This window comes from Passer domesticus, chromosome 2 (genome assembly GCF_036417665.1).
Source record: "Passer domesticus isolate bPasDom1 chromosome 2, bPasDom1.hap1, whole genome shotgun sequence".
Lineage (NCBI taxonomy): Eukaryota > Metazoa > Chordata > Aves > Passeriformes > Passeridae > Passer > Passer domesticus.
In genome coordinates this window covers 22,097,326-22,122,503 of record NC_087475.1, presented here as the reverse complement: position 1 = coordinate 22,122,503, position 25,178 = coordinate 22,097,326, and the positions used below count along the sequence as shown (strand labels likewise).

The window sequence follows — 25,178 nt, the reverse complement described above, 5'->3', positions numbered from 1 at the left end:
CTACTGTCTTATGTGAAGCCTTTTAAGAGCTGCTTTTCATTAAGCATTTATACTCTCTGCAAATTTTTATAGATTTTGTTAATCATCTCCATTTCATTGCTTATTTTCACTTCTGCAGCATTAATTATAGACTAAATATCCATATAATGAAACTATGGTAAGGCAAAAATTACTTGTTTGGGGTTATTGACCATGATATGTAGACCTGAGCTTTACCGTTTCTTCACTTCCATTTGTGGAAAAGGTTTTGCATGTTAACAATTCTGTTTCTTTACCCTGGTTATTATGGAATGTATAAATTTAAGCTGCCTTTATGGCCCATGTGCAGTTGCATGCAATCCAATGCTGTTACCAGCAAATAGATTTTCCCATATTCTCTTGCTTCAGCAGACAATGTTAGATTTATGTTTACAAGATAAAAGTTCTGCATGTTTAATTAGGCAAGAGAATTAAAGATTGTATTCTTTGCTGCTATATCCTGCAATGTTGCAACATCTGTTGCCACTGGCTTATCAGTGTAGGAAAATATATGTGGTTTTGTGAAACTCACTATTTTTCAGAGAGAAAGTCCAAAAATGAAAAACACTGTCTATTTGAGAACATGGGTAGTTTTATAGTGTTTTAATTGCCATTAGCAAAAAGAACTCACAATATCTGAATCTGAAAAAACTTATTGTGTGAAATATTAATTGTAGAAAAAAGCATCTTGTACTTTTTTTTTTATTATGAAGGTGCTTTTTGGTATCCAAGGACTGCAATGTTGCATATGGAATCTTTCATCCAGCTTCTGATCTTGAATCTTCATTGTGTTAAAGATAGACAGTAGGTGTCCTTTAGGGTTGCCAGTGTCCACAGAAAAATGAGGTCCAGTCTCTTCAGAAAAATAATGGGAATAGAAAACACAAATACTTGTAAATATTTTTCTAGATTATTCTGTCCTGATCCTGTATTCAGTTTCTCTGAGCAGCATAAATTATTTAGGAGCTAGTGTCTGCAGAATCTGGTCCATCATGTACAGTGAAAGTTTTCTACCAATTTTCATTGTAAGCAGGCATGTGGAAGAGGAAGATTTGGGAGGATTGGTGTGAGCATGAAGACAAATGAAACAAGAGCTGTAGAGTAGAGATCCAAAACCTAAAGCCAGTGGGTGTAAATCCCCCAGCTTCAGTGCAATGATGATGAATGACACCAATGCAGATTTTCTATTTTTACTTTTAGGCTGTACAAGGTGAAAGTGGTTGAAAAATTTCAGGTCCTGCATATTTTTCTGATTATCATTTAATTTTCTTTTCTTCTTATATTTTCTTTTATATTGAATGTATTTTCCTCATATAAATGACAGTTTTTTTAATGTTCAGGACAGTAAAGTTGCCTAAGAAACTTTAAAAGATGGTTTTAATGAATACTTGATGTCTCTGTCAGCTACCCTAGTATATTGCTGATAGGAGGCCATTACGTGGCTGAGATATTCCATTGAAAATACTTGTTTGTTACTCTCTGATATACCCAAATCAACATTCAATTAATTTTTCTTGCTTGTCATTTAAATACTTTAAAAAAATTAGATGTTCTTGCTCTAACTTATACTGATGAATAATTCATTGAATGGAGAAAAAATATTCAGCAAAAAATAATTGAGCTCCTTTAATCTATAATCATACTATAACTCCTGGTGTGTTGAAAACTGTTTAAATGATAAAATACAAGTTTCTTAAGTAACTGTTTCAATTATGTGTTAACAGTCAATGGTTGCCAAGTAGGAAAACTGTGAAAGTAATCACACTGTCTCAGGCCTAATAAAGCTTCAAAGGCTAACCACATTATTGAAGTGATGAGGTGTTTAGACTTTAAAGCCTCACTCACAGCCTTCATCGTCAGTCTCTGTATTAGATTTCTAATGGACCTTTCTGTGAAAAAGGACTGAGGAAGCTAGGTCTAAAAAAAGATTAGCAAGAGTGGATTAGGTAAGGGAGAGATCAAAATATAAGTGATTTAATCAAAATTATGTGAATTACAGATTAATTTTGATATGAAATATGATTATTTATACCAAAAAAAAAGAAGAAGAAAATTATAGGAACATTTGAAAATAAAGCATTGTTTTGTAAGTTCTAAGGAAATCAATCATTTTATTAATGGTTGCTACTCTGGCAGTTCTTAACATAAAACAAGCTCACTAGAAGCTTTGCCAGATAACCTCTGGCTCTTCTCAGAGATTTTTTAAAAACATGTATAAATTATACTTCATGTGCAACTCTGACAGTCAAACACAAAGATTACAAATCTATAGCTACTGCTTCTTAAATTGGTAGACTTTTTCACTAACAATTTGGTAAATTGGTAATTATGAAAATTTGTATGTTGAAGTTGTTAAAAATTTCCTTTAACTGCTTCTCACAGAAGACTTTGAACAAAAGGAAAGTTCAAGCAAGATTTAAAGAAATCAAGAGGCTGTTTCTGTGTTAGTTCAGAAATATTATGTTTCCAGCTCTCAATTTTTTTCTCAGTTATCATTCCACACATAATTTGGTTTAAAAGTAATTTAAGTAATTTACTGAGTAATCACTACTCTGTTAAAAGGGTGGGGATCACATACCTGAGATAATTTTAGATTGTACCTCCTTTATTATTAATCATAACGAAGGAAACAAATAATTCAGGATGGGCTAAAAACTCATCAGATTCAATTAATTTCACTCAGTGTTCCAACCATTTTAATTGTTGAAAAAGCAGAGTGAAATAGCTAATACTGGTCTGCAGGATCAGTTCACATCTTAAGGTGCAATACTGCTTGCCATTTGGTGGGAGTCAATAAAGCTCTTTGCTGTCAGGATTGTTAAGAGACAGAGAGCCTGGAATAAAAATAAAAGGAGTTACTAGGTCTCTTGGAAAAGTCATATGAGTGGTTTGATTGACTACCATATCTAAAAGGCTCTAAGTAGAGGTTCTGGCTCAGAGAATGTGGTGGAGAAGGGCCTGACCCTGAGAAGTGGTTCTGATAAAGAGGGACATGATGTGGACCATCATCTGCTTGCAGGTTCTGGACTTAGAAAATGGACGAGGAATAGGCAAGAGACAGAAAAAAGCTGCAAACTCTAGAATATGCTATAGGCATGATAATGCAAGAAAATCTGTCTATTCAAAGTTGTTATCACACGTATTCTTTGACAAATTTAACCCACTTTCTTGCCAGGTGGCCTCAGCAATTTTGCTGTAAATCTTATTTCACTGTGACATTTCACCACATCCTCCATTTCAGTTCTTCACAATAACTGTCTCTTACATTGATTATCTTACAATCAGGCTAGCCACACACATTTCTTGGCTGATCACACCTAAGAGAGTAAGGTGTTAATATATATAGTATTAAAATACAGATCAAGAGCCATAAGCAGCAATAAGTCTATTTGGCACTTCACTCATTTTCTACACTTTTCCCCTCAGAGCTCAAGCTCAAACCATCTCCTAAACTGTACAAATTGTAGTTACAAATTGTAACTGTGTCCTCAATATTCAAAGATGGGTCTGGATGCTAGAATCTGGGCTTAATTACAGTGGAGCCAGGAACATTAAAGACTTCAAATACATTGTGCTGTGTAACTCTCCACCTTATATAGACACTCCCCCTCCTGCCCCCCAAATGTTCCCCAAACACTTACTATAAATAAAACTTGATATGCTTAAGACATAACACAAGGATATGTTATAGAAAGATGTCTTGCTCTACTTCACTGGTTTCTTCATTGTCACTCTCCTGAAACTTGGATGTCGCTGCACCAAACTACTGAAAACTTCACAGGAGTTCTGCACTAAGTATGTTTTCTTTGTCATTTATGTTAAGTGTCATAGATGTATATGTATACATATGAAGGAAAATATTTAATCCCACCTTAATAAACTCTTCTGAGCTGTGTTCTTGCTCTCTAAGAAACTTGTTAAGTTACAGTTTTTCTCAGTCTGAAAGAAATAAAACACAACAAAGGCTGTTTAACACAGGTAGATCACTCAGTCAGGTTTAAAATGTTAAGTATCAATCATTAATCAGCCAGTTTAAGCATGACATATTATTCTTTTCAATGTTAAATGTTGTGAGAAAGTTAACCAAGACTTATTAAATTATTTATTTTTACTTGCTCACTCTAGGCCTTGCACGTGTTATTTCAAAATCCCTTGGGTGTGAGAGGAATTTAAACCTAACTATGGCTTATTTAGTTTGTTTATAGAGCTAATAATTTTCACTTCTGTGTCTTTACATTACCTGTGTAAGAAATTACCCTTTCATGAAAGTGAAATTATAAAAATAACCAAGTTTAAAACAAATAGCAAAATTATTACTTGCAGTATGTTACAACCTAAATGCTGAGTGAAAACTATACTCATGTACATTTTTGTGGAAATAAATTACTTTATTTTCCAAAGCCACATTTTACTGTCATCCACACAACCCGCAAGCTTCATATGGCTAACATATATATATAGTAAGCATCAGGATAACTTTATTTGGAATTTTTCTCTTAACTGTGTATACAAGGAGGGACAAAGAAGTAAGCTTACAAGTGTGTAGTTAGACTATGTTGTGTAAGAGATGAAGGTGCTGGTAATTTTTTATTATTATTTTTTTACAAATAATATACAATCCCTACTTTTTATTAGCTGTCTCTTTATTAATCACTCTCTACAAATACCTGAAAGGAGATTGTAGACAGGTAGGGGCTGGTCTCCTCTCCCAGGCAACCAGCAATAGAAGAGTACAGAGTCTTAAGCTGCACCAGGGGAGGTTTTGGTTGGACATTAGGAAGAAATTCATCACAGAGAAGGTGATTAGACACTCCCCACCCAGGGAGGTGGTGGAGTGACCATCCCCAAGGGTGCTTAAGGAAATTGTGGATGTGGCACTTGGTGCCATGGTCTAGCTGACACATGGTGGTGTTTGGTCACAGTTTGGACTCCATGATCTCAAAGGTATTTTCCAGCCTGATGGATTCTCTGATTCTGCCTTATAACTTCAAAATAAGGTTGCATGACCCACCATGTTAAGTAAGCTCCACCACACTCTGCAACCAGGACAGACTGTAAAGAGCAGAAGTGAGGGAAAAATTTTACTTCTGGAAGACTTCTATTAATTCACCCATTTAGGTTAAAAATTAAGAGTTTGTTAAAACTGTACAGCTTTGAACTGTACAGAAATCTCTTTTTCTATAGCTTTTGAAATTTTCTTGCTTATTTAAAATGCTTTTTTCTCTTAAGGCAAACAGTACAGATACCTTAATTTCAGCAAGATTGTTTGTAAGGGTTTGAGAAGACTCAGTCTGTCACCAACCCACTGAAAAGAAAGTGGGTTTTGAATAAAAGCATTCTTATGTGTCCTTTTTTATCTTCAGCCAGGAAAGTTTTAACTCAGATGGCAGTATTAATCTTTTCACCAATGTAGCCTCACCAGTGTGCTAGTCTAACCAATAAATTAAACAGGCTGAAACCTAGTCTCTGGCAGCAAGGCCAGCTGGCGTGCAATGGTCTGTACCCATACAATTAAACTTTGTTAGCCTCCAAAAGAGAGTGGTGGCAGGCTAAATAACTTTTTGGAACCATCCCTTGCATGTGTTTATCCCTGAACCTGGCACGTAAGTTCTTTGGGGGTGTAATATTTGTTTAATTTAAAAGTCTGGCAAGTCTCTTCTATCAATAGAGGGTCAAGTCAGAGGACTCAAATCTGAGCTCTTGCTTTAATTACTTTGCTAGCACAGACATAACTGCAAAGACAGAATATAATATTTCCTTTAAAGCTGTCTTACAAAATAATGAGTTCTGCAAAGCAATCATTTCAGTCAGAAAAAATCAGGGGTTGATGATGGAATAGGAAGGAGGCAAACTGCTGTGTTGGTTTTACCTGGGGGGAAGTTGTGTATAGGTGTGTTTCAACACTTTGAAAAACAAACTTTAAATTTTTCCTCTGAACCAGTGGGCTGTCGGTATGTATCAGGTAGTTTAGCCAAGCACTATGAAAGCTTGGAAATGATACTCATAATTATTTTTAAATAATCCATATTTAGATCCCATTTTGCAGTGTCTTGATTCACTAATAATCTTCCATTCCATTTTGGTAAACAATCTATTTGAAAGATGTTATAAAATCAGCACTACATAATAAAATTAACCTAACAAATTATTTTGTAATCCATGTAAAGCCCTTTTAAATAATTTTCCCCAAAGGAGAGCTGGGGGGAGCTGGGCAGAATCTAACCTCTTTGAATCAACTGCATAATTGCTTGGAACATACGAAATTGTTCCCAAAGAATGACTTTCAGAGAAAATGTCATTCCTTAAAGAACAGACTACATTTTTAATTAGTTTTTTTGTTTTTTTAAAAATATATTTAGAATATTAATATTATCTGAAACCTGAATTCCTGACTGAACTGTTTCAATCCCTGACTGAACTGTTTGAAAGAAGGCCTCTTGCTGGTCTTTATAAGGAGCCATTTTTGTATAAGAGGTCAGTTTATATTTCTCAAGTGCTGGTAATGAAGCAGAAGTGCTAATGATTACACTTTGTTTTTTCTTTCAACTTCAAGAATGAGCACATAATACAGATGAGTCAAAATCACGGTGTGCAGATGCAATAAGCCTGCAGTGGTAAGGAAAGTTTGTCTTTGCTTTTCATAGATGTGACCCAAATCACCTTAATACTTTTGATTTGTAGAGGAGAGGAGAGGGGAGAATTTTCTGGGTAGCATTTCCCTGAGGAAGATTCACACTTAGACTGATAGAAGGTCCCACCGGCTCTGAGTACCCCTTCCATTCAAAATCTTTCCATCCCAATGGAGTGCCCAAGTTTTTTTAGGGGTAAATATTCATTAAAAAGAGACGTTTTCTTATTTTTGCTTTCCAGTGATAGCTTAGGTTTTGGATTTTTGAGGCAAAAAACCTTTACTAAAACCATGGACCTAAATTCCAGCAATCTCTCCAGACAAGCTAAATGTTGAAGCCAACATTATTCTGCAGTTGGTGCCCATTGGTCTGGATTTGTGTGGGATCCTCATCTAGCTGATTCCTATTTAGTGACAAGCTTTCTCAGTCTGGAGATATCTTTTCCTACATTTTCCTATGCACAAAGATGACTATCAAGTTTGATTGCTAAGTTTAGGTGTAGATTATAGGCCATAAGATGTATTCATCACTGTAAAGATTAGAGTTATTTTGACAGATTTTTAAAAATATATATATCTTCAGAGCTATAGTAGTTTTAATACTTTTCAATTTTTTTTACCAGTTTAAACTTTGATTTTTGGATATAAATTTAATTTTCTTTGGTTTGGAAACCAGCAGAGTACTTTTTTTTTTTTCCAAATATGAAATTATAATTTTTTTTTTTGTTTCTCTTCTGGGAGAGAGAATTTGTAGCTTTATTCTTTTTAATATCCTTTAAAAATGTCATAGAAATTTTGTCTCACAGCAGCAACAATAAAAAAGGATGGCTACAGTTTTCATGAAAATTTTCTGAACTAAAAATTCAGAAAAAAAAATTAAAAAAAATTTCTGAAACTAAAATTTTCTGAACAAAAAATAAATATTAATTTTATCGCTTACATAAAAATATTTATAGAAATACAAATTTTAATTAAAAAAAAAAAATTGGAAGAAAGAACTTATCAATACCTGAATGATTTCTTTTTGAAATCCCATACCAAGTACTTGGCAAGGGCCTGTATAATAGCCTGGAATCTAGATTCCTGCAAGTTTTAATGCCTATTTCTGTAACTTCGTGCAAAAGCCTAAAGTGATGGAAACCATAATTTGTATGGCCTATAAGATAAATTGTGATATTTGATATTGTGTTGCATGACAATCTATAATGAGTTATTGTGTGTTTGTACTTTACTCCATGTTTTGTTTTCCCTGTCACCCTGTTACCACTTGCCTCGGGATTCCAGACCTCTTGTCTTACAGCTCTGCTGTAAATATTTGACCTCTCATTTGTCTGTTTTCTCCTGCTGAGCCTTTTCCTCTTCTCATAAAAGTCAGCTGGGGAGACAACAGGCCATTGAGCTATGGCCTGCCACGGGCAGCTGCCAGAGTTGTGCTGCACAGCCCTGCCTCTCTGCAGGTCACATCCTGACAGAGGATGTCACCAGTGCAGCAGGCTCCGGACAGAGGGAGATTTCTCCAGCATTACTAGAAAGGACAAGGGTTGTTTTGCAGCCAGCTTGTTTCAGGGAAGGACTAGTGAAATGAGGCAGAGGGTGTAGCACATTGTGTGCCTGGCCTTAAAGGCACAATGTAAAATCTGCTCCTGACACTAGCTTTCAAAATTTGTTCTCCCCAAATGAAAAATGTATAATACTTCTAGCATTTTAGGTATTTTAAAAATCTTTCATTTTGCCCACATTCAGCTGTGTTACACTGCAGGATGTTTTGACCTTTAAAAAAAAGATTATGAAAACAGTAGGCTAATAGCCTAGAGGACTTCTGCAATCCATATGTGTATTTATTCTGCCTTGGTTAATGAAACAGTTGGAAAAAGAATGAAAGTGAAGGTTCAGATAGTTTCCTACCAGCTTGATACAGTACATCAATTTCTGGAAGGATATAAACTGAAGCAAGTGACTCACAAAAAAATAAACTACTTTACAGATAGAGGCATTTTCATTATTACAGTATATAAGTTAGATCACAGATCTGATAGCTCCAACACAATAACAAATTTTGAAGTATTACACATGAGGGAAAAGCACCAGGAAAAAAAACCAACAAAACAACAAACAACAAAAGAATCCCCTCCAGGAAAAAAAAAACCAAAAACAAAAAAAAACCACCAACAACAACAAAAAAAAACCACAAAAAAAAAACCAAAACCACAAAAAAAAAATTAAAAATTTGTTTCAATATATCATTTAACAACATATATTTCTCTAAACTAGTTTTAAAGTGGCCAGGATTGATTTAGCCCTACAATGACCTTCGCACTGTCTGGGTAGAGCAAGACACATTTGATAGGTGCTAGCAAGAACTCTGCTCTTATAAACCCTTAGAGAACATCCTGCCAAAGATGGTCCCCTAGAGTCAGAACCCAGGACATCTCCCTGGATGCCCTGGATGTCTCAAAGCCCTGGCAGGGGCTCGGAGACCCTGGCAGGAAACCAAAGACACCTGGGAATTCGATCTTAACTCATGGAGCAAATTACCAACGTTATATGAAGAATTACAGGTCACAAAATTTTAAGTACCATAGTAGTAGCAATCACAGGATGAAGGGGAAAAAATTGGAGTACTGTACAGGGGGCTTTTGAATCTTGTACAGGGAGGTTTGGAATTCTGTACATGGGAGTCAGGGGTTCCAAATGGAGGGATTTGGGAATGCCCTGTCTTTCTTCTTTCTTCTCCCTGGCACCCATGTTCAGGATGATGTTGGCATTCACAGATTGGTTTAGAGTAGAAAGTCACCATCTAACATAGGTGATAGGTATTGGAAAATAACTGTAAACATAGTATACATAGTTTTTAGTATAAAAGATAGCACCAGCCTGAGAGGCAGGGAGAGTGTGCCTCAGACCGACCTGCAGAACATACCTTGGCAGGCCAGACAGAAAATGTTTTCGATAAAGAAATAATAAACAACCTTGAGAACATGAACCAAAGACTTCTTGCCTCCTTCTTCGGCTGCTGGGTTGGGAAAAAGAGACTTTTAACAGAGACAGACCTCGGGATCTTCCCAACCAGACCAGACCAGAGGAGATCCTGAGACCCTAGTTTCACTAAACTGTTTGTATGACCAAGGTATTACGGGTCTGTCCCAGAGCCAGCTGTTGGCACAATTTTTTTATATAATGTTCTCATTTACGCCTTCCAGACTGTCTTTAACTCCCAAAACCAGAGAAAGGCTTCTTTTCTTTCCCATTACAATGACTTCTCATCAATGTTCTTACCATGCTTTCTTTGCACACGTCAGTAATTAATGAGGATCTATATTTTCTTTTGTTACTCTGGCTCCTTCTCTTCAGAAAGATTTGTTTTCTCCAGTCAACACATAGGCTTGGAGAACATGACAAAATTATTGTCCTCACTTGTCATTGGATGGCTGTCCTGTTTTCATAAATTCTTATTACTTGCCTGGAGCAGCCACTGGTTACTTCTGGAAGAAGCCTTTTGGGCTTTTTGCTCTTAGTTTTCACCAGACAGTTATGCTTTACCATGGCCATGAAGGATCCACTTCTGGTGTGCCTGGGTGAGATGGAGAGTATCACCAGCCAAACCATTCAGCTGAGTGAACCTCACTTCACTTACCTGGAGAGAGGAAGGTAAGTGTTGATGTATCAGACACAGCATGATTTTTTGCAACTCCACCAAAGTGAGCTGCCAGGCACTCTAACACAGGTACATAGTAATAATGGTTTTATGATCTCCAAAGGAAACATTTATAAAAATATTTCTACATAGATTTTGTGGAATATTTAGTTGATAATTGGCTGCAAGCCGGCATATAATTTCTTGCCCAAATAAAAGAGAGACATTAAAAACTGTAAATAGAAAGTTATCTTGAAGACAAATTCTCTATTACAACATTTGGCAGAAACCTTCTTACAGCTCATCCTAAGATGACCATGCAAGTAAGGCTTCAGAAGAATTGGTTAAATAAAGTTATTGTGTTATGATCATTTAACAAAAAATATTAAATATTTCTGCTAAATGCAAAGATTCTTTCCAGGTTTTTTTGGTTTTTTTTTTATGTTGCTAGGGGAAATAATTAATATTAGAACTATGGAAGATTAGAAATCCATGACAAATCCTAAAACTAAATCAAATGCATTTTAGTATATGGCTCTTATATGGCTCATAGTATATGTGCTTTATGACTGTGGTAACAGAAATTTGGATTGTCAAGTGGGCTATAAGCAAATCATATGTGTCTATATTTATCTTTATTCATACTCAAATTTCACTTGATTATTGAAGCAGAAATCTAGAATAAAAATCACAGGCCTTAATTAATCCACTTCCCTGTTGTTATCTGTCAAAATGCTTTAGATAACAAGTAAAATAATTTTTTTCAGTTGCATTTCATTGCAAGATATTTGATTGTAAGAATTGTTCTTAAATAGAATGTGTTTTCTGGTGTTTTGAACTCAGAAGCCATTGGCTTCAGACACTAGATAGAAGTTGCTGAGTAGGATTTGAAAGATGAGATAATCATCATCTATCTCAGCTTCACTCTGCTAATAGATTGTAGTTAGCATGAAAAATAAAAAACATAAGGAAAATGCACTTGACCATGAGACCTGAATGTTCATTCTTTTTAATACCACCTATGGAAATTCTGGGTGTCAGTAACCTGGAGCCACTTCTGGAATTGCATTTGATAGCATTTCCTCCATCAGCATCAATTTTTAAATAGGTTTTTTCTAACTTCATGGTTGCTTGCAGTTCAATTAGAAAAGATGATTAAATGGATATACATCTAGAAATATACACATATATATATATTTATATTTTTTTTTTTTTTTTTTTTTTAATCTGGAAGCCTTACTCCAGGACTGAACTGGAACCAGGGATCAGGAAAGAGAGAAAAATTAGGTTTTTTGGCTTTGCAGAAAATAAGCATTTCAGTCATTCTTCAAAGTTCACAGAAAAGAGAGAAGAAAAATCCATATGTGGGAGGATAATTTTGCTGAAAGCACTGTTCAGTACTAAAATGTCAAAAGGACTTTAAAGGCACAATCGCTGTTCTACCATGGAAGAAAAAAACAACTAAAATCTTCACAGAGCATCTGTGGCCAGAGTGGAAAACATTAATGGGGGACTGAATTTATGAACAGATAGATTACTGCTTGGAGATAATCACAAGTTGTAAGTATTCGTACTCATAATTTCAGGAGTTTCCATTAAAGTTTTAACATTTCCCCCAAGAGAATGCTCCTAGACATCCTGAAAGGGTAAAGCTAAAATTAAAAAAAAATTTTTAAAGTCTCTAAATGTTCAGAGAGGTCTTCAGAAAAACTGCCTGCAAGTGCCCTCTGCCCTAGTGTTAGGACAAAAGTAGAGTTTAGCCACCCAGGAATGCTGCCACAGGGCTGAACACAGTGAAACAGGGACACAGTGAAACCTTTGGCTGCACTCACTGCCCAACTGGCCGTGTTGGATGGACAGGAGGAGCAGGGCTGTGACTGAGCACCAGCCCTCAGTCTGAGTGGGAACAGCCTGGTGGTATATGCTTAAGAAGCCTAAGGCTTGTTATTTAGATGGTGTACCAATTGCCTTAAAGACTCAAAATCACCTTGGGAACATCTGAGTTCATAACCCAGGCTTCCTCAGCACATGTTACAGCTGGGAAAAGAAACTGCAATTTTTTCCCAGCAGATTTTCCCAGATCTGTTACATAAGTCTGATACTGCCATTGCCAAGTGTGTGAAGTAACATTTTGCTTTAAACTATCAGAGCTGCAGAAAATTTGCTGGAACACAGCTAAAAACTGCAACAAACTGATTTTTCACTTCGGCTTTTGAGGTGCCAACCGCAGCAGATGGAAAAAGGGGTAGCTAATGAGTTTCATGTCTAAAACACAGCTTGCTCAGCCCACTGGGTGGTGGCCAACCTACTAAAATTGCTTCTGGTCAGTAGAAACTAAAAAAAAATAAAGTGATGCAGAACATAGTGGGTGATAGAAGTTATAGAAGTGATGTTCTGCATAGTGATGCAGAACATTTGCTGCAGTGGGTCTCTTACTGTGCAAAGTTGCCCTCCCAGGGTAGGTGGTCCCAGTTCCAGGATGGAGCACCTGTTAACATAATCTCTCAATACAAAATGTGCACAGACTTCCTGCAGAATAAGCAGCCTATTCAGGCTGCAGGCTTACTGCACTGTGTGTGATTCATTATTATTATTCATGTTTTAATTGTTATTATTTTACAGTGCCCAAGAGGAATATAGGGGTTTTGTCATCTGTTAAAAACACAATTAGAAGAGCTAAGCTCAAAGGAGCAGCAGAGACAGATGGTATATTGGCAGTTAAATTTATAAAACTCTTCTCTTAAGTCTTGCCAGCGAGAGAAATAGCTTTTCTGCTTTTTCTGCTTTTTTTCTGGGGTTTTCTTCTTTTTTTTTTTTTCTTTTTTTTTCTTTTTCTTTAAGGCAAACAGTTTGTTTCAGGACAAATATGCTGTAGTTGAGGGGGTAGAGAATGACATGATTTGGTGTCTCAAGAGTTTTGGCATTCAGAAAAAAAAGAAACTAAAATTATTTTGGCTGAGTTAAAAATCATTTATTCATATGTTCTTGCCACAGAGAAAGCTCTGCTAGTTTCTAAGCCAAATAATCTGTGCCATGTGTCCAGCTTCTCTCTTCTGTCTGTCACGTTTTTAGTTAACCTTGTTAACGGGCTTAGTGGAAAAACACTGGTGTAATATAACAGGGGCAGTGACCTGCCAGATGACCTGTGCAGATCAGATGAAGAATATCAATTTCAGGGTTGATTGAGGGTGTGAATAGGACCACTACTGCTAATAATAACTAGAGTTATTTTACAATCACACCCTCACAGCAAAGCAGTAGCCTTCTGAGGAACTGGGAGCTGAACTGAACTTCAGATGAGAACGCAATTTCTCACATACCAGAGGGGGAAAAAAGTTTACTGAAAGGGCAAATAGTAAGGCTGTCAGAGAGCTAGGATTACTTGTTTAAATGGCATTCTGGGTTAGGAAGCAGCTGGTTTTAAATAAGCAAATAATATTTAGAAATTAGTATTGTGCTCTGTAAATATGGTGATATACAAGAGTTAAAGGATTTAACAACCAAAAAGATATTGCAGAGTTCCCTAGTTTTCTGCTGGTAAAACATGCAACCTGTGAACATATAAATAACATTACATTACAGTTCACAAGTATTATGTGAATTAGAACTGTCTCCAGAAATATCTTTTTGGTGTAGTATAGTTTGAATACACTTTTGTTCCTGGCAGTGGACCAAATTCTGCCAGTTTAAGTGTTAGAAGGTTTTGGAACAGCCCCGTTTTCTAGACGGAGTATTTGAAGGCTCTGCTAAACTGCATACTGAGGTACCTTTTCTTAAGGACACATGATTTAGCTACACTAGTTTGGCCACCTCTTTTCTCTAGTGTCTCAACAGGACAGTTTATTCTGCACGCTTTTACTCAAGCACTGCATGGATGGGTGACAACAGAGCCTCTCTCCTCATTGCATCTGTGCTCTGTGGAGAAGGGCCAGACATACTTGTAAAATCTTTTCTTTCTAACCTCCAATGAGTTCTGTAGACCTGGTGGAAATGCATGTGGTTTAGATATTTTGGAAGCAGGGAAAAAAGGAAAAAAGTAAAGATTACTTTTTCTTCCATACCTTTCAGCCACTTTATAGAACAACTGGAAGTATGCATTTATTCCACAATTTAAAGGGACATAGCTCATTTCAGAGAAGTAATTCTGTTTTGTCTTTGCCAGCCAACTAGTTGCTCCAGGCAATGGGAAGTATATGTGCTATACCACACAGGAAGAACAGGTACCAGTGAAATTATTAGCTGGTAAATCCCTACAAAAGTATCCCCGATTTTATCACTACATTACTCTGCTTTCTTTCTTCAAAGGGGTCAAAAGCACAATTAACTATGCAGAAGTACAACTAAACAGTTCCCAGTTGGCTTATATAGAAACATTACTAGGAACCCAGGTCATTGCAGGGCCATAGCTCCTATTGTCCCTTCAACATCTTCATCATCTGAAATACATCTTTGCCATACATTTTCTCCCTACCTATCTGTGCAAATGTCCCCACCAAGATGCCTCTCAGTTAATTGCATCCTTGTTACAGTTTAGTTTAAATAGCTTGTGTCCTCCTCTGCTGTTTATATCTCTTCCAAGTTACTCTCAGTCCTCTCTTTGCTGGAAGACCATTTCTTATTTTCAATGACTTAAATACAATAAAAATAATTATTTAGGCATTGTGTTAATAATGCATGATAGAATGAAAAAAAAAAGAAAACAAAACCAACTGCAGAAAAAAAAAAAAAAACACAAAAAAAATCCCCACCCACAAATTCTGTTGACATTAGTATGCACAGTTTGATTCTGGCTTGTGCCAGGCAGAGATCTTCATAAGAGCTGCCTCCCTGACTGGATGCTCTCCAGACAGTTCTTTTAGCATTATATTTTATGGGACCCCATATGCTGTAAATCTCTGGAGCCTGAGCACAGTGCTTCTAGCTGTGCACTCTGGAACGTGTTCTCCCTAAAAGCTTAGCTCACATATGACACCCTTCTGTGAAGTCAGGACCCTACAGCTCAGTGCCAAGGCACAAAAATCCATGTGGGCCGCCCTGATGCGGAATGGAAAAGCATCTACCCCAGCATCAAAAGTCACATCCAAACACTGGAATTTCTTAATATGTCAATTTAATAGCATGATATCAGCTGGAGACCACAAATGGTGCATGGAAAGATTTCCCAAATTACTACAGCTTGTAGAAAAACATTTGACAGCTTGATTACAATAAATGATTATCAGCTAGCTCAAGCATCAAGCTTTAGAATCCTGCCCTATATATTAAAAAAAATAAAGAAACAAAGCCCCAAATCCCCAAACAATCCCATAACGCTTTAGAATTTTAAAAAGCTTAATTTAAAGTGTGTGCGATCTGTTGCACAGATATGAATTTTCCCAGTGAATAGAATCAGAGCACTAATGGAATTGCATTTACCCTAGTTTGGTACAAGTTACATTCCCTCTGCTGCCAGTAAATAAAACACTGAAGAGCTAAATATGTTTGCTCCCTGAAAAGGATCATTGGAGATCTACAATCCTCCACGGGCCTGAAGCTTCTGCTCAGAGGCACTGTAGAAAACAGCTTCCCTTATTGTACAGAAAATAGAAGAAAACAGAAGTTTTCTTCTTCCCAGAAGTAGAAATCTCTTTTCTTTGTAACACAAGGAAACACAAAGGCCCAGCTGGGAATAATCTGGGTACATAATGTAAGATCAGTGAGGAAAGGTGAGTGTGCCTCCCCCCAGGTTTGAACCATCCTGCTGGAAGGAAACTTAAAGCAGGAATTGCTGTGGGAGTGTTTAGAAGCCATTGGAGTGGAAGGAGGGAGCCTGAGAAGACGTCCAGGCTTGGCCCTGATACATGGCTTCCCTACACAACTTTGCTTCCTGTGTACTGGGGGGTAGTTTGTAGATATTTTCATCCTTACCAGTGTTATCAGGCACATTTTCAACGCCCACATTTATGCTGAGAAACAAATTAGCACCAGGAATATACCCCCAGCTCGGAAGCTGAGAGGTGCAGACAAGCTTGTGTATGCTTTGCTGACAGCTAGCCTCCTCTATACTAAGTTGTCTTGCAACTAATTTTTAATTTCCTTCTGGGGTTTCCCCCTGGTCAGACTATTTTTTGCAGCTGTGTTGTTTTGTTTTCCCTAAGTTCAAAGTTGCTGGTGTAGCATAAAACTATATAGCAGCAATACACCTAAACCATGAAACTGAGGGGTGGTACTGCATGAGATTCTGTGCAACGTGGGTGCATCTGGGGGAAATCCTTGCTGCTCCACACAGAGTCAAACTGTTGCTTTATTTTGCTTCTTCCCTGGTGGCTTTTGGAGCCAGTCTCCATGATGAAGGATTTCCAGAACAATAAATACAAATTGTCTTTGAGAAGGCTAAGCATAGTACCCCATAGGAGGAAGAGTCTAAGGACCAGCAGGGAGGATCATCAGAGCTCCCATGTCCTGGGTGAATGCCTGGTTTGGCAGAGTAGATCTGTCCATTGGAACTGCTGGCTTGCATAACAAACACAGAGAGACATTAAATGAGGCAAAGGTTTTCAGAGTTCATTTTCAGTTTCACAGTTGGAATATCAAAATGATTATATGACTTGGGACTAAAATAAGAACTGCTTCAGAGATTACCTTTTTGTTAAACATTTTACTAAAAAAGATTGTTTTTAGGATGCTGAGACTTCTCTCATCCAATTTTAGATGTATATATTTAACCTGCTCTATAATTATGTATAATAAATGAGGAAAATACAGTCTTGTCTTTCCTGAACTCTATGAGGGAAAAGGCTTTTGTGGTATAACACCAATAAAAATGTTTAAATGAGTGTTAATTTTAAACTAAAAAGTGGTTAAATTCCTTTCATAATTTACAGTATTCCTCCAGAGATATTTCTGATAAGGTTGTTGATGTCTACATAATATTAAATGCAAACCACACACTAATTATTTACAAAAAGTACTACACACGCAAAGATAAAATAAAAAGAAAAAAGATCTGAAAAGTACCCTGCCTGGATTAAAGAGGAATGTTTGCGGGTTGTTTTTTTTTCAATAAAATATAATTAATTACAGAGGCTTATATTATCCTTGCAGCTAGTTCAAAGAATCATGTCCTTTTTTTAGCACTTTCATGTAGACAACTTAAATTCTTACTCTTGTATTTTTGTGGTGATGCATCAGGAATTTCATAAGACAATGAAACATCATTACTCTTTGGGTTTTATATATATAATATATATAAAAGTGTCCACACCTAGAACATCCCAAAGCTTTTTGATCAAATCAGCAAGAGGATGTGATCATCTTCAACATGTCAGAGATATGAATATTGGAAAAGGATCCTGGAGGAGGAAAGGAAGGCCTTACTGGTACCACATGTGGAGGAGAGTGTCTAATCTGACAGCTGAGGGCCCATGTGTGAGGAAGGGGTTGGAAATACCTTGATTGGCACTTGAAACATAGGAGGCACTAGAGAATCCAGATGAGAGCTACAAAGTCACATGATGCCAGACTTCCTTAATTCTCATGAGGTTTGTAAAGGTCACAGATTTACAGTGAGGAGGAAAATTTCATTATGGTTAATTGCAAATAAACACTGAACTGCTGCAAGTGTCAGCTCTGTGCCAGAGTGCTCCAATAAATGTTTGACCTCTGTAAGACTAGAGAGATGAGTTCCCAGCTCAGCTGTGAGGTACATTACCAATATTACTTTCGTACAGACTTAAGTCTTTATTCTGTCTAATTTGCAACTAAAATGGGTTTATAACACTGAATGATCACTTAACTGTGCTGGCTTGCACCCCTTTCTGGTCAAAAAGTTCTGAGTTACCCAGGATTTACTTTTTAAACCATCTAAATTAATCCAGCTTGTTTTCCCTAACCTTGGGGATCCCTAATGTATTTCACTCAAAATAGGATTAGACGTTTTAAATAGTTTATCCCAAAAATCCAAGTTGGTTCGTCTGAACTGTGAAAAGGAGGATTATCAGCAAATTGGTGACTGAGTGTGTCCAACAGCTGGGGAACAGCTGGAAACTGGTGGCCCTTGCAGTGGGAATTTGCAGAACACACCTGGTGACACCCTTGTTTCATTCACCCTTCCATCCCTCAGAGAGTGGTGTGGAAACTCCTCATGTCCTTTGGGCACCTTGAGAAGCAAAGCTTCTAGGAGGTAATGGTAATAGGAGGTGGTGGTATGAATTAGTAAATTGGGTGTAGGCCTGTCTTTTGGGTGCTATACCCTAACCAGTCAATTTAGATAAGGTAGCTAACTTTTGGAATACTAAATTAGGGGAGATAAATATCACTCTTCAGAGATATTAGTTCTGTTATTTTTACCTGTATATATGTGAAAATACCCATAAATATGTAATTATGGAAGATGTTGTCCCTGGTCAACTTTGACTTTCAAAAAGTCCCAAGGATTTCAGAAAGAAAGGCTGCATTTACATCATCTCTCAGCTAATCCTGCAAGAATGAAGGAGGTAGTGGATTTAAAGGTAATTTCTTGCTATTGGACAGATAGTGGAATTGTATCATCTTGTAGTCTTTGAAATGGAAGTATTTGTTCCAGAGAGAATCTTCATAATGATAAGAACACATTCTATTTCTTTAATCTCTATATCCTAAAATGACATTTTAAAATATACATGTGGAAATGTACAGTATGGCATTGCTGTCTATATTTCCATGCATGTACATATATTTCCTATAGTTGGATCATATATTGTAATTTTTAGATAAAAGCTACAAAAATTCAATATGTAGAAGGTGTTAAAAGGGCTATTAATGGCTGAAAATTCATTGTATCGATTTCCTTTATAGGGAAATAACTAACAAAAAAGAGGTCTTTTTACACAATAACAACAAATGACATTTTAAAGGGATTAATTTTGTAGTATTTTCTGAATTTTAAAAAGTAATTATGAAACAATAATTTTTCTTTAACAGAGACAAATATATTTTAGAAGCAAAATGACGGATTTTGAGAAAATATTTTTATAATATTGACAACAAGAATATTTATTCAAACTTGAGATTAAATTAAGTGTAAATTTGAATGTGAGGAGGGTAATGATCTTGCCTTTCTATGCAACATTATGTCCTGGTCTATTTCTCAGTATGGAAGAATATTAAAATACAATGAGTATTCAAAGGATGCTCACAACATTATGTAAATTCAGATTAGCATAGGTTTTACGTTCATAAGAAAGGAGGATAAAAGATGACCTGCTTGCTGTTGGAGGATCTTTTCAAGACTGATGATAAAGATATGACAAAATACTGTTGCTGGAAGTCAAAGTTAGAAAACTTTAAACTTGGAAATGAGATGACATGTCTTAGCAGCACAGCAGCTAAACACCAAACACCTAATGGCACTTGCCATTAGGGACTTTAGAATCAGATTTCATGTCATTTGAAAGGAATTTATTTAAAAGCAATATTTAATGTTTTATGTGGTTGTGTTTGAATGAGTATTTCTATGGCAGAAAGGGGAGGAAGGAAAGGGAGGGTTGTTGGGACAGTTCTGTTGCTTTTAAAATCTATGGGTTTCATCCCCTTCCTTTGTGGTCACTCATATAGGACTCAACATGTCAGGACTTTGATTTATCTTTAATTGCCAGCTTTAAATATTCTCTAAAGCTTAACAATTATTTGTTTCTCCACCTTTAGCTCCAGAGAAGTCTGCATATGTCTGTTGAAATTTTGAAGGGTTTTTTCCCCTCCTGCAAAATGAAATGTTAGCTGTTGCCAAAGATGAGACAATTAACCCATGTGTTGACAGGTTACACAGAATTTTAATTTTCAGACAGCTGACTAGTGTTACATGATTACTGATCACTGGATTTAGGGTTATGGAGGCTTTGTTTATATCATAAGTCTTGGTGAAGACGTCTGGGTGCATTTCACTATACCTCACATCTTTACTGCCTGCCTCTCAGGACTTTGGTCCAACACTGATCTCATCTCTGCTAGTGATGTGAAGCTGAATCCATCAAGTAATAAAATTACTTTGAATTCCTTTGGATGTAATACAAGTTTTCTGAATGAAACTGAATGATTTGTGATGTTCATTAGGTCTGACTATAACAATTAAATCCCAGGCAAATTAAAAACAGGCATAAGAAATTATATAACAACAGCTGGCTGCCCTAAACTCTTGTTCAAAAAGAAAACTTTAAATCTTCTCTCATAATTTTAAGTAATATTTCCTTACCACCTGCTGCACCTTGTTATTACTGTATGAGGCTTGTACAGGTCTCCTGGAAAAGAGTGTTTGTAATTTCACTTCTGTCACATCTCTTTGGGAAGATTCTTTTTCTGGAAGAAATTAATTTCAAAAGAAGAAAGTTCTTATGAACATTCCAGTTAAAAATTACCAGCATAATGGGAGTTTTGCCTTTGAATATCGGGGAAGTACAGTAGATGGGTCATTAACTGGATCTGGGAGGGCAATATGTACAGCCCTCTCTAATCCCTTTGCTTGATTCTCTAAAGCAAGTGATAGTAACTCTGACTCTTCAGAAGAGGTTAATCTCTTCCCTGAAGAGATTTGACAAGAACTTAATGGGCTGACTGAATGGATTCATCTAGGTCTGTAGCATTCCTTTTCTTCAGTGTTTTTTTCTTTTCTTCTCTTAAAACTCTCTGTCTTGATGTGCTGTCTGACACAAGGGAGTAGACAGGTCTATTTTCAGGTAGTTGTTAGATCATATGATAAAAGATTTTGGAAAGGACAGTGATGGACGGTATAAAAGAGGCAAGCCACCCTCTTGAAAAACAATATTTATCCTTTCCTAATACCAGAGATCAGTATTAGAGGAAGAGGAGGAGCTGCAATTTGGCAGTACAATCTGCTGTATGCAATTACATGCAAAGGAAAAATATCTCTTGAGACAAGGAAACCAGAATCAGCTCCTGTACTGAACTCAGTGCCTATTATTGGTTTATTTTTGAAAGCATTCCTTCTGCACTCACTGCAGTTAAGATTTCACCATAACACTCAAGGCCAAGCTGGCTGACCTGGTGCTGTTCTAGGAAGTATTATATTCTTACTGCATTTCTCTCCTGAGACGGATAATAAGTTCACATCCTGAAGGTGCACCTAAATCTTTGTGCTTCTAGCTTTCTGTCAAGCTGCCTATGGCATGGGTGAGAATGTGAGGGGTTTAGCCTACTGAAGCACCCTCCAAGGGCTCCCAGAATTGTGGGTCTGTTTAATCCATCATGGTGAGACAAAGGCATCAGCCATTTAGCACAGACAGACTCTTCAAGGCTGGAAAAATGAGAGACTTAGCCACACCATGGCTGTTCCTGTGTGGCCTCAGATGGCTACTTAAGCACAAAAAGGGGAGGTTTCTGTGCATTTTAGAGAAATCAGTGCTGCAGCAATTCTATATTTATATGCTGAATTGCCTCTATGGTCAGTAAATTAATGTATGAATAAGACAGGGTTTACCAACGACCTAGTCCCTCTTGCCTAGTAAATCTATATGAATGTCAGTCACAAAATACATCAGCCACAACATAAAACCATATATGTCTCAATAGAAAAAAGCTGAGGCAGGAAAAAGTGATTTTTTTTTTTTTTGACGGGGGGCTGAGGTATATAGCAGAACCTTCTGTCTGGTGAAAACTATACATTGAAAGGAGTACAAAAAATTTTCAGCTTAAACTTTTGTTTGAATGCCAGACCATTGAGAAGAAAAATAAATGCCCACACTCACTGATGAAGAAATGTGAAGAAATACAAGTTCTTGCTGTCAGTGACTTTAGTTCAGTTTTGCACACAGCAGTGTCCTTTGATACGGAGAATATCTGATGATAAATTATTTCTCAGTGCGGGTGAAATTTAACTAAGACTTGGCAACTCAATCGAGAATTTATTTATTTAGATATTTATTTCATTACTAATCACATTCAGTGATATTCTTTAATCTTAACCATACCTAAGTCAAGATGAGGTATGCTATCAATTTACAGGTATGAAGTTTCATTCTGTGCAGTTAATTAGCAATGTATTCTACTAGCAATACTTTAACTAATATTATTAGCTAGCAATAGGTATTTTTGCTTCTAGAAAAAATTGTATTTGCTCACTTTGATTTGCCTAGTAACTCTCAGTTCACTGCATGAAGCTTCCAGTCTTTGTTATTAATTTTCCCTGAACATTCATATGAACATTTTTTTTCATTTGATTGTGCTTAAAAACTGTAAAAGTCACATAAAATTCCATTTAGCAATATATCTCATATATTCTCATGTTCTTTATCTATGGGGCATACTATTGCTACAGCTCCTACTGAGATGAATTTGTCCTTAGTTAGAATTATATCGGCTCACTCTACCAGCTCTGGAAATGCCCAGATTAAGGCCAAAGGATGATCAGTGTGATGTCTTTATAAAATCAAAATTTATATCCACATATGAAGCAACCAAAGAGATTTACAGCTGTGTATGTATATGACAGACTGCACCTGTGACTTGTCCCTAGCCTACTTCAAGCCTTTTTACCCCCTCCTTTTGCATACAAATGAATGATGCTGGCACCATTTTGGTAAAAAAAAAAAAAAAAAAAAAAAAAAAAAAAAAAAAAAAAAAAAACAAACCTAGTTATTTCCCAAGCATGTGGCCCATAACCATGATTAGCAACATGCAAAGCTTAAAAATTTAATGATTTCATTGTTCCCTGTTCATTTCAGAACTGATTCTGTGTGTTCTAAAAAGCAATTCCATGTCACCAGGAATTCATCTCAGAAAGGCTGCCTGCCAATGCTGAAATAGACTAAAGATTTTTGAACACAGATGAATCTCAGTCTGTCCCATACTGAAAAATGAGAATTAATAGCAGGCTTCCTCTCAAAAATCATAACACAATAATAGAACATAGAGAAGTATAACTATCTTTCACACAGATACTTTTCTTGAAGATGTTATTTCTCTATCAATCTAATTAACCATTGCAAAGTAAATAAAACATGACAAACACTGCCATCTTAATTTAATTAAACCAAGAACTTGTCATAAAAACCCAGTAAGACATATAGACATTTTCCAAAATTGTAATGGCCAATTAATTGAAACATGTATAGACATGAAAAAGGCCAGTCATAAAAACTGGACAGGTGATGCGGTTATAGTCTTATAACAAGAGGTCAGAAGGCAGCATTTGCTTTGTAATGGTAACTGATTATCATTGCTCCCCCCCAGTTCCTGACTAACTTAGAAATGTCTTGTAATCAGAATCTTACTAGATTTTAGCACTCAAGGACAGAAAGACTATTCATTGCTAATGCACTGTATTGATCCAAAGTAGTTCCATATCAGAGATAAGAAAGGCAAACTACAGGGGGGAGAAAACCCAAGAAACAAATATCATAAAACCAAACTCCAAAAAGAAGCAATCCAGTACAGTTTTTCAAAGACATCACTGGGACAGAAAGTTAAACACATATATCTGTAAATGCATACATTATAAACAGTGAAATCACTTATATTGTCAAATTAAACGACAAAAAATAGTTAGTTGGATTCCCTTCAACTCTTCAGAAGCTTTAAGGAGCTGTTAACTTTAAGGAGACTCAGGCAGGAGAGGGAGCAAAAAAAAATAGAGACTGGGCAATTCCTATTAATTCTTAAAGCAGGAGATGATGTGAGAGTGTTCATTGTACAGAACTATACATTTCACCCATCTTTCTCCCCCTTTATGCCTTTGTTTCCTTACCTGCCTTATGAAGCAGAACCGTGCCTCATATGTGGAAGAGCTCTCATCTGTGTCAAGAGCAGTGGAACTCTGGTCTCTAACTGCTCTTGTAGGAGAAGTAACAGGTGAGAGTGATGGCCCTTGGCTCTCTGTGCTGCAGACCCACTGATTTACACCTGCTGCATCTTTCCTTTCACTGAGTTAAAAGGTGTGAGGTGCAGGATCTGGAGACAGCAAGGATGGGCTGCTTCTCACTGCAGTAAGAAGGTCCTAATGACCCTCACTGGTTCCAGCAGGGACCTCCTCATTACCCTGCCTATGGCCCAGGAGTCCTGTTTCACCTCAGAAGCACATGTCCATTATCTCACAGGTAAACCTAAAGAGCAGCATGACATCCCACCCAAGTAAGCAGTGATCACATAGAGAAAGACCAGAAATACAATGGATTTCCTTCATTACTACAGGACGGTGGGAATTCTATCTCCTTCTTGGTGTTAGTACAGATACTTCTGCATAAAAACTACATAAGATTAAAAGATAGATACTATAAAGGATCCTAAATATATTTTTGATCCTGGCCATAATGTTAAACTCTTAAAATTCCAACTCAGTGTCTTTTTTCCACTTTAATATAACCTTTAAATTTACAAAAATCTATTCATTTTCATATTTATTATTTTATGCAGTCTTTTAAGGATAACCAAGAGTATTGTAAATTTTATCAGCATATTTTCTTTACCTTATATTAAAACATAATTTCAAATAATATAATTTAGGTGTGTTTGGAAGAAATAAATTGAAAACTGTCCATTCTCAGTCACTTTAAACTGAATGATGTTTTATTTTAGCCAGCAGGAGTTACATGTAATTTTGAGCAATACTCTTGGTTCCCTAAGTCAGAATAAAAACATCAGAGGGCTACTCTCAGGAGTCCAATTGTCAGGAAGGCAATTCCTCCACGTAGTCAGAACAGAGGAAACTTGTATATTCCCAACTAACATTAAGATTCCACTGTCACTATTCTTAAATTTTAGTCTATGTCAAATAAAATCCACATTTTGAATGTACTTTGGAAGATCTGGGGTTTATTTATTTATTTATTTGTTTGTTTGTTTCACACACTGCTGAAATAATAGAAAAACAGTCAGTCAGAGAGGGATATGGCAGGAATCCAAACCTAAGTTCTTGCTGTGAGAAGTCATTGT

General features: G+C 36.5%; 3 long non-coding RNA genes across 3 annotated transcripts in view; 1 reads left to right on the top strand and 2 right to left on the bottom strand.

Moving 5' to 3' along the window:
- LOC135295243 (uncharacterized) overlaps positions 1-25,178 on the top strand; it is a 58,148-nt gene that overhangs the window by 5,701 nt on the left and 27,269 nt on the right. The gene's annotated exons all lie outside the window — the stretch shown is intronic.
- Positions 594-24,107, bottom strand: LOC135295242 (uncharacterized). Its single transcript, XR_010357276.1, has 3 exons — positions 23,995-24,107; positions 3,890-3,957; positions 594-873 (listed from the first exon to the last, which is right to left on the bottom strand). It is a non-coding gene; the product is annotated as an uncharacterized LOC135295242 (long non-coding RNA).
- On the bottom strand, positions 14,080-15,211 carry LOC135295241 (uncharacterized). The gene is made up of 3 exons (XR_010357275.1): positions 15,029-15,211; positions 14,342-14,478; positions 14,080-14,261 (listed from the first exon to the last, which is right to left on the bottom strand). It is a non-coding gene; the product is annotated as an uncharacterized LOC135295241 (long non-coding RNA).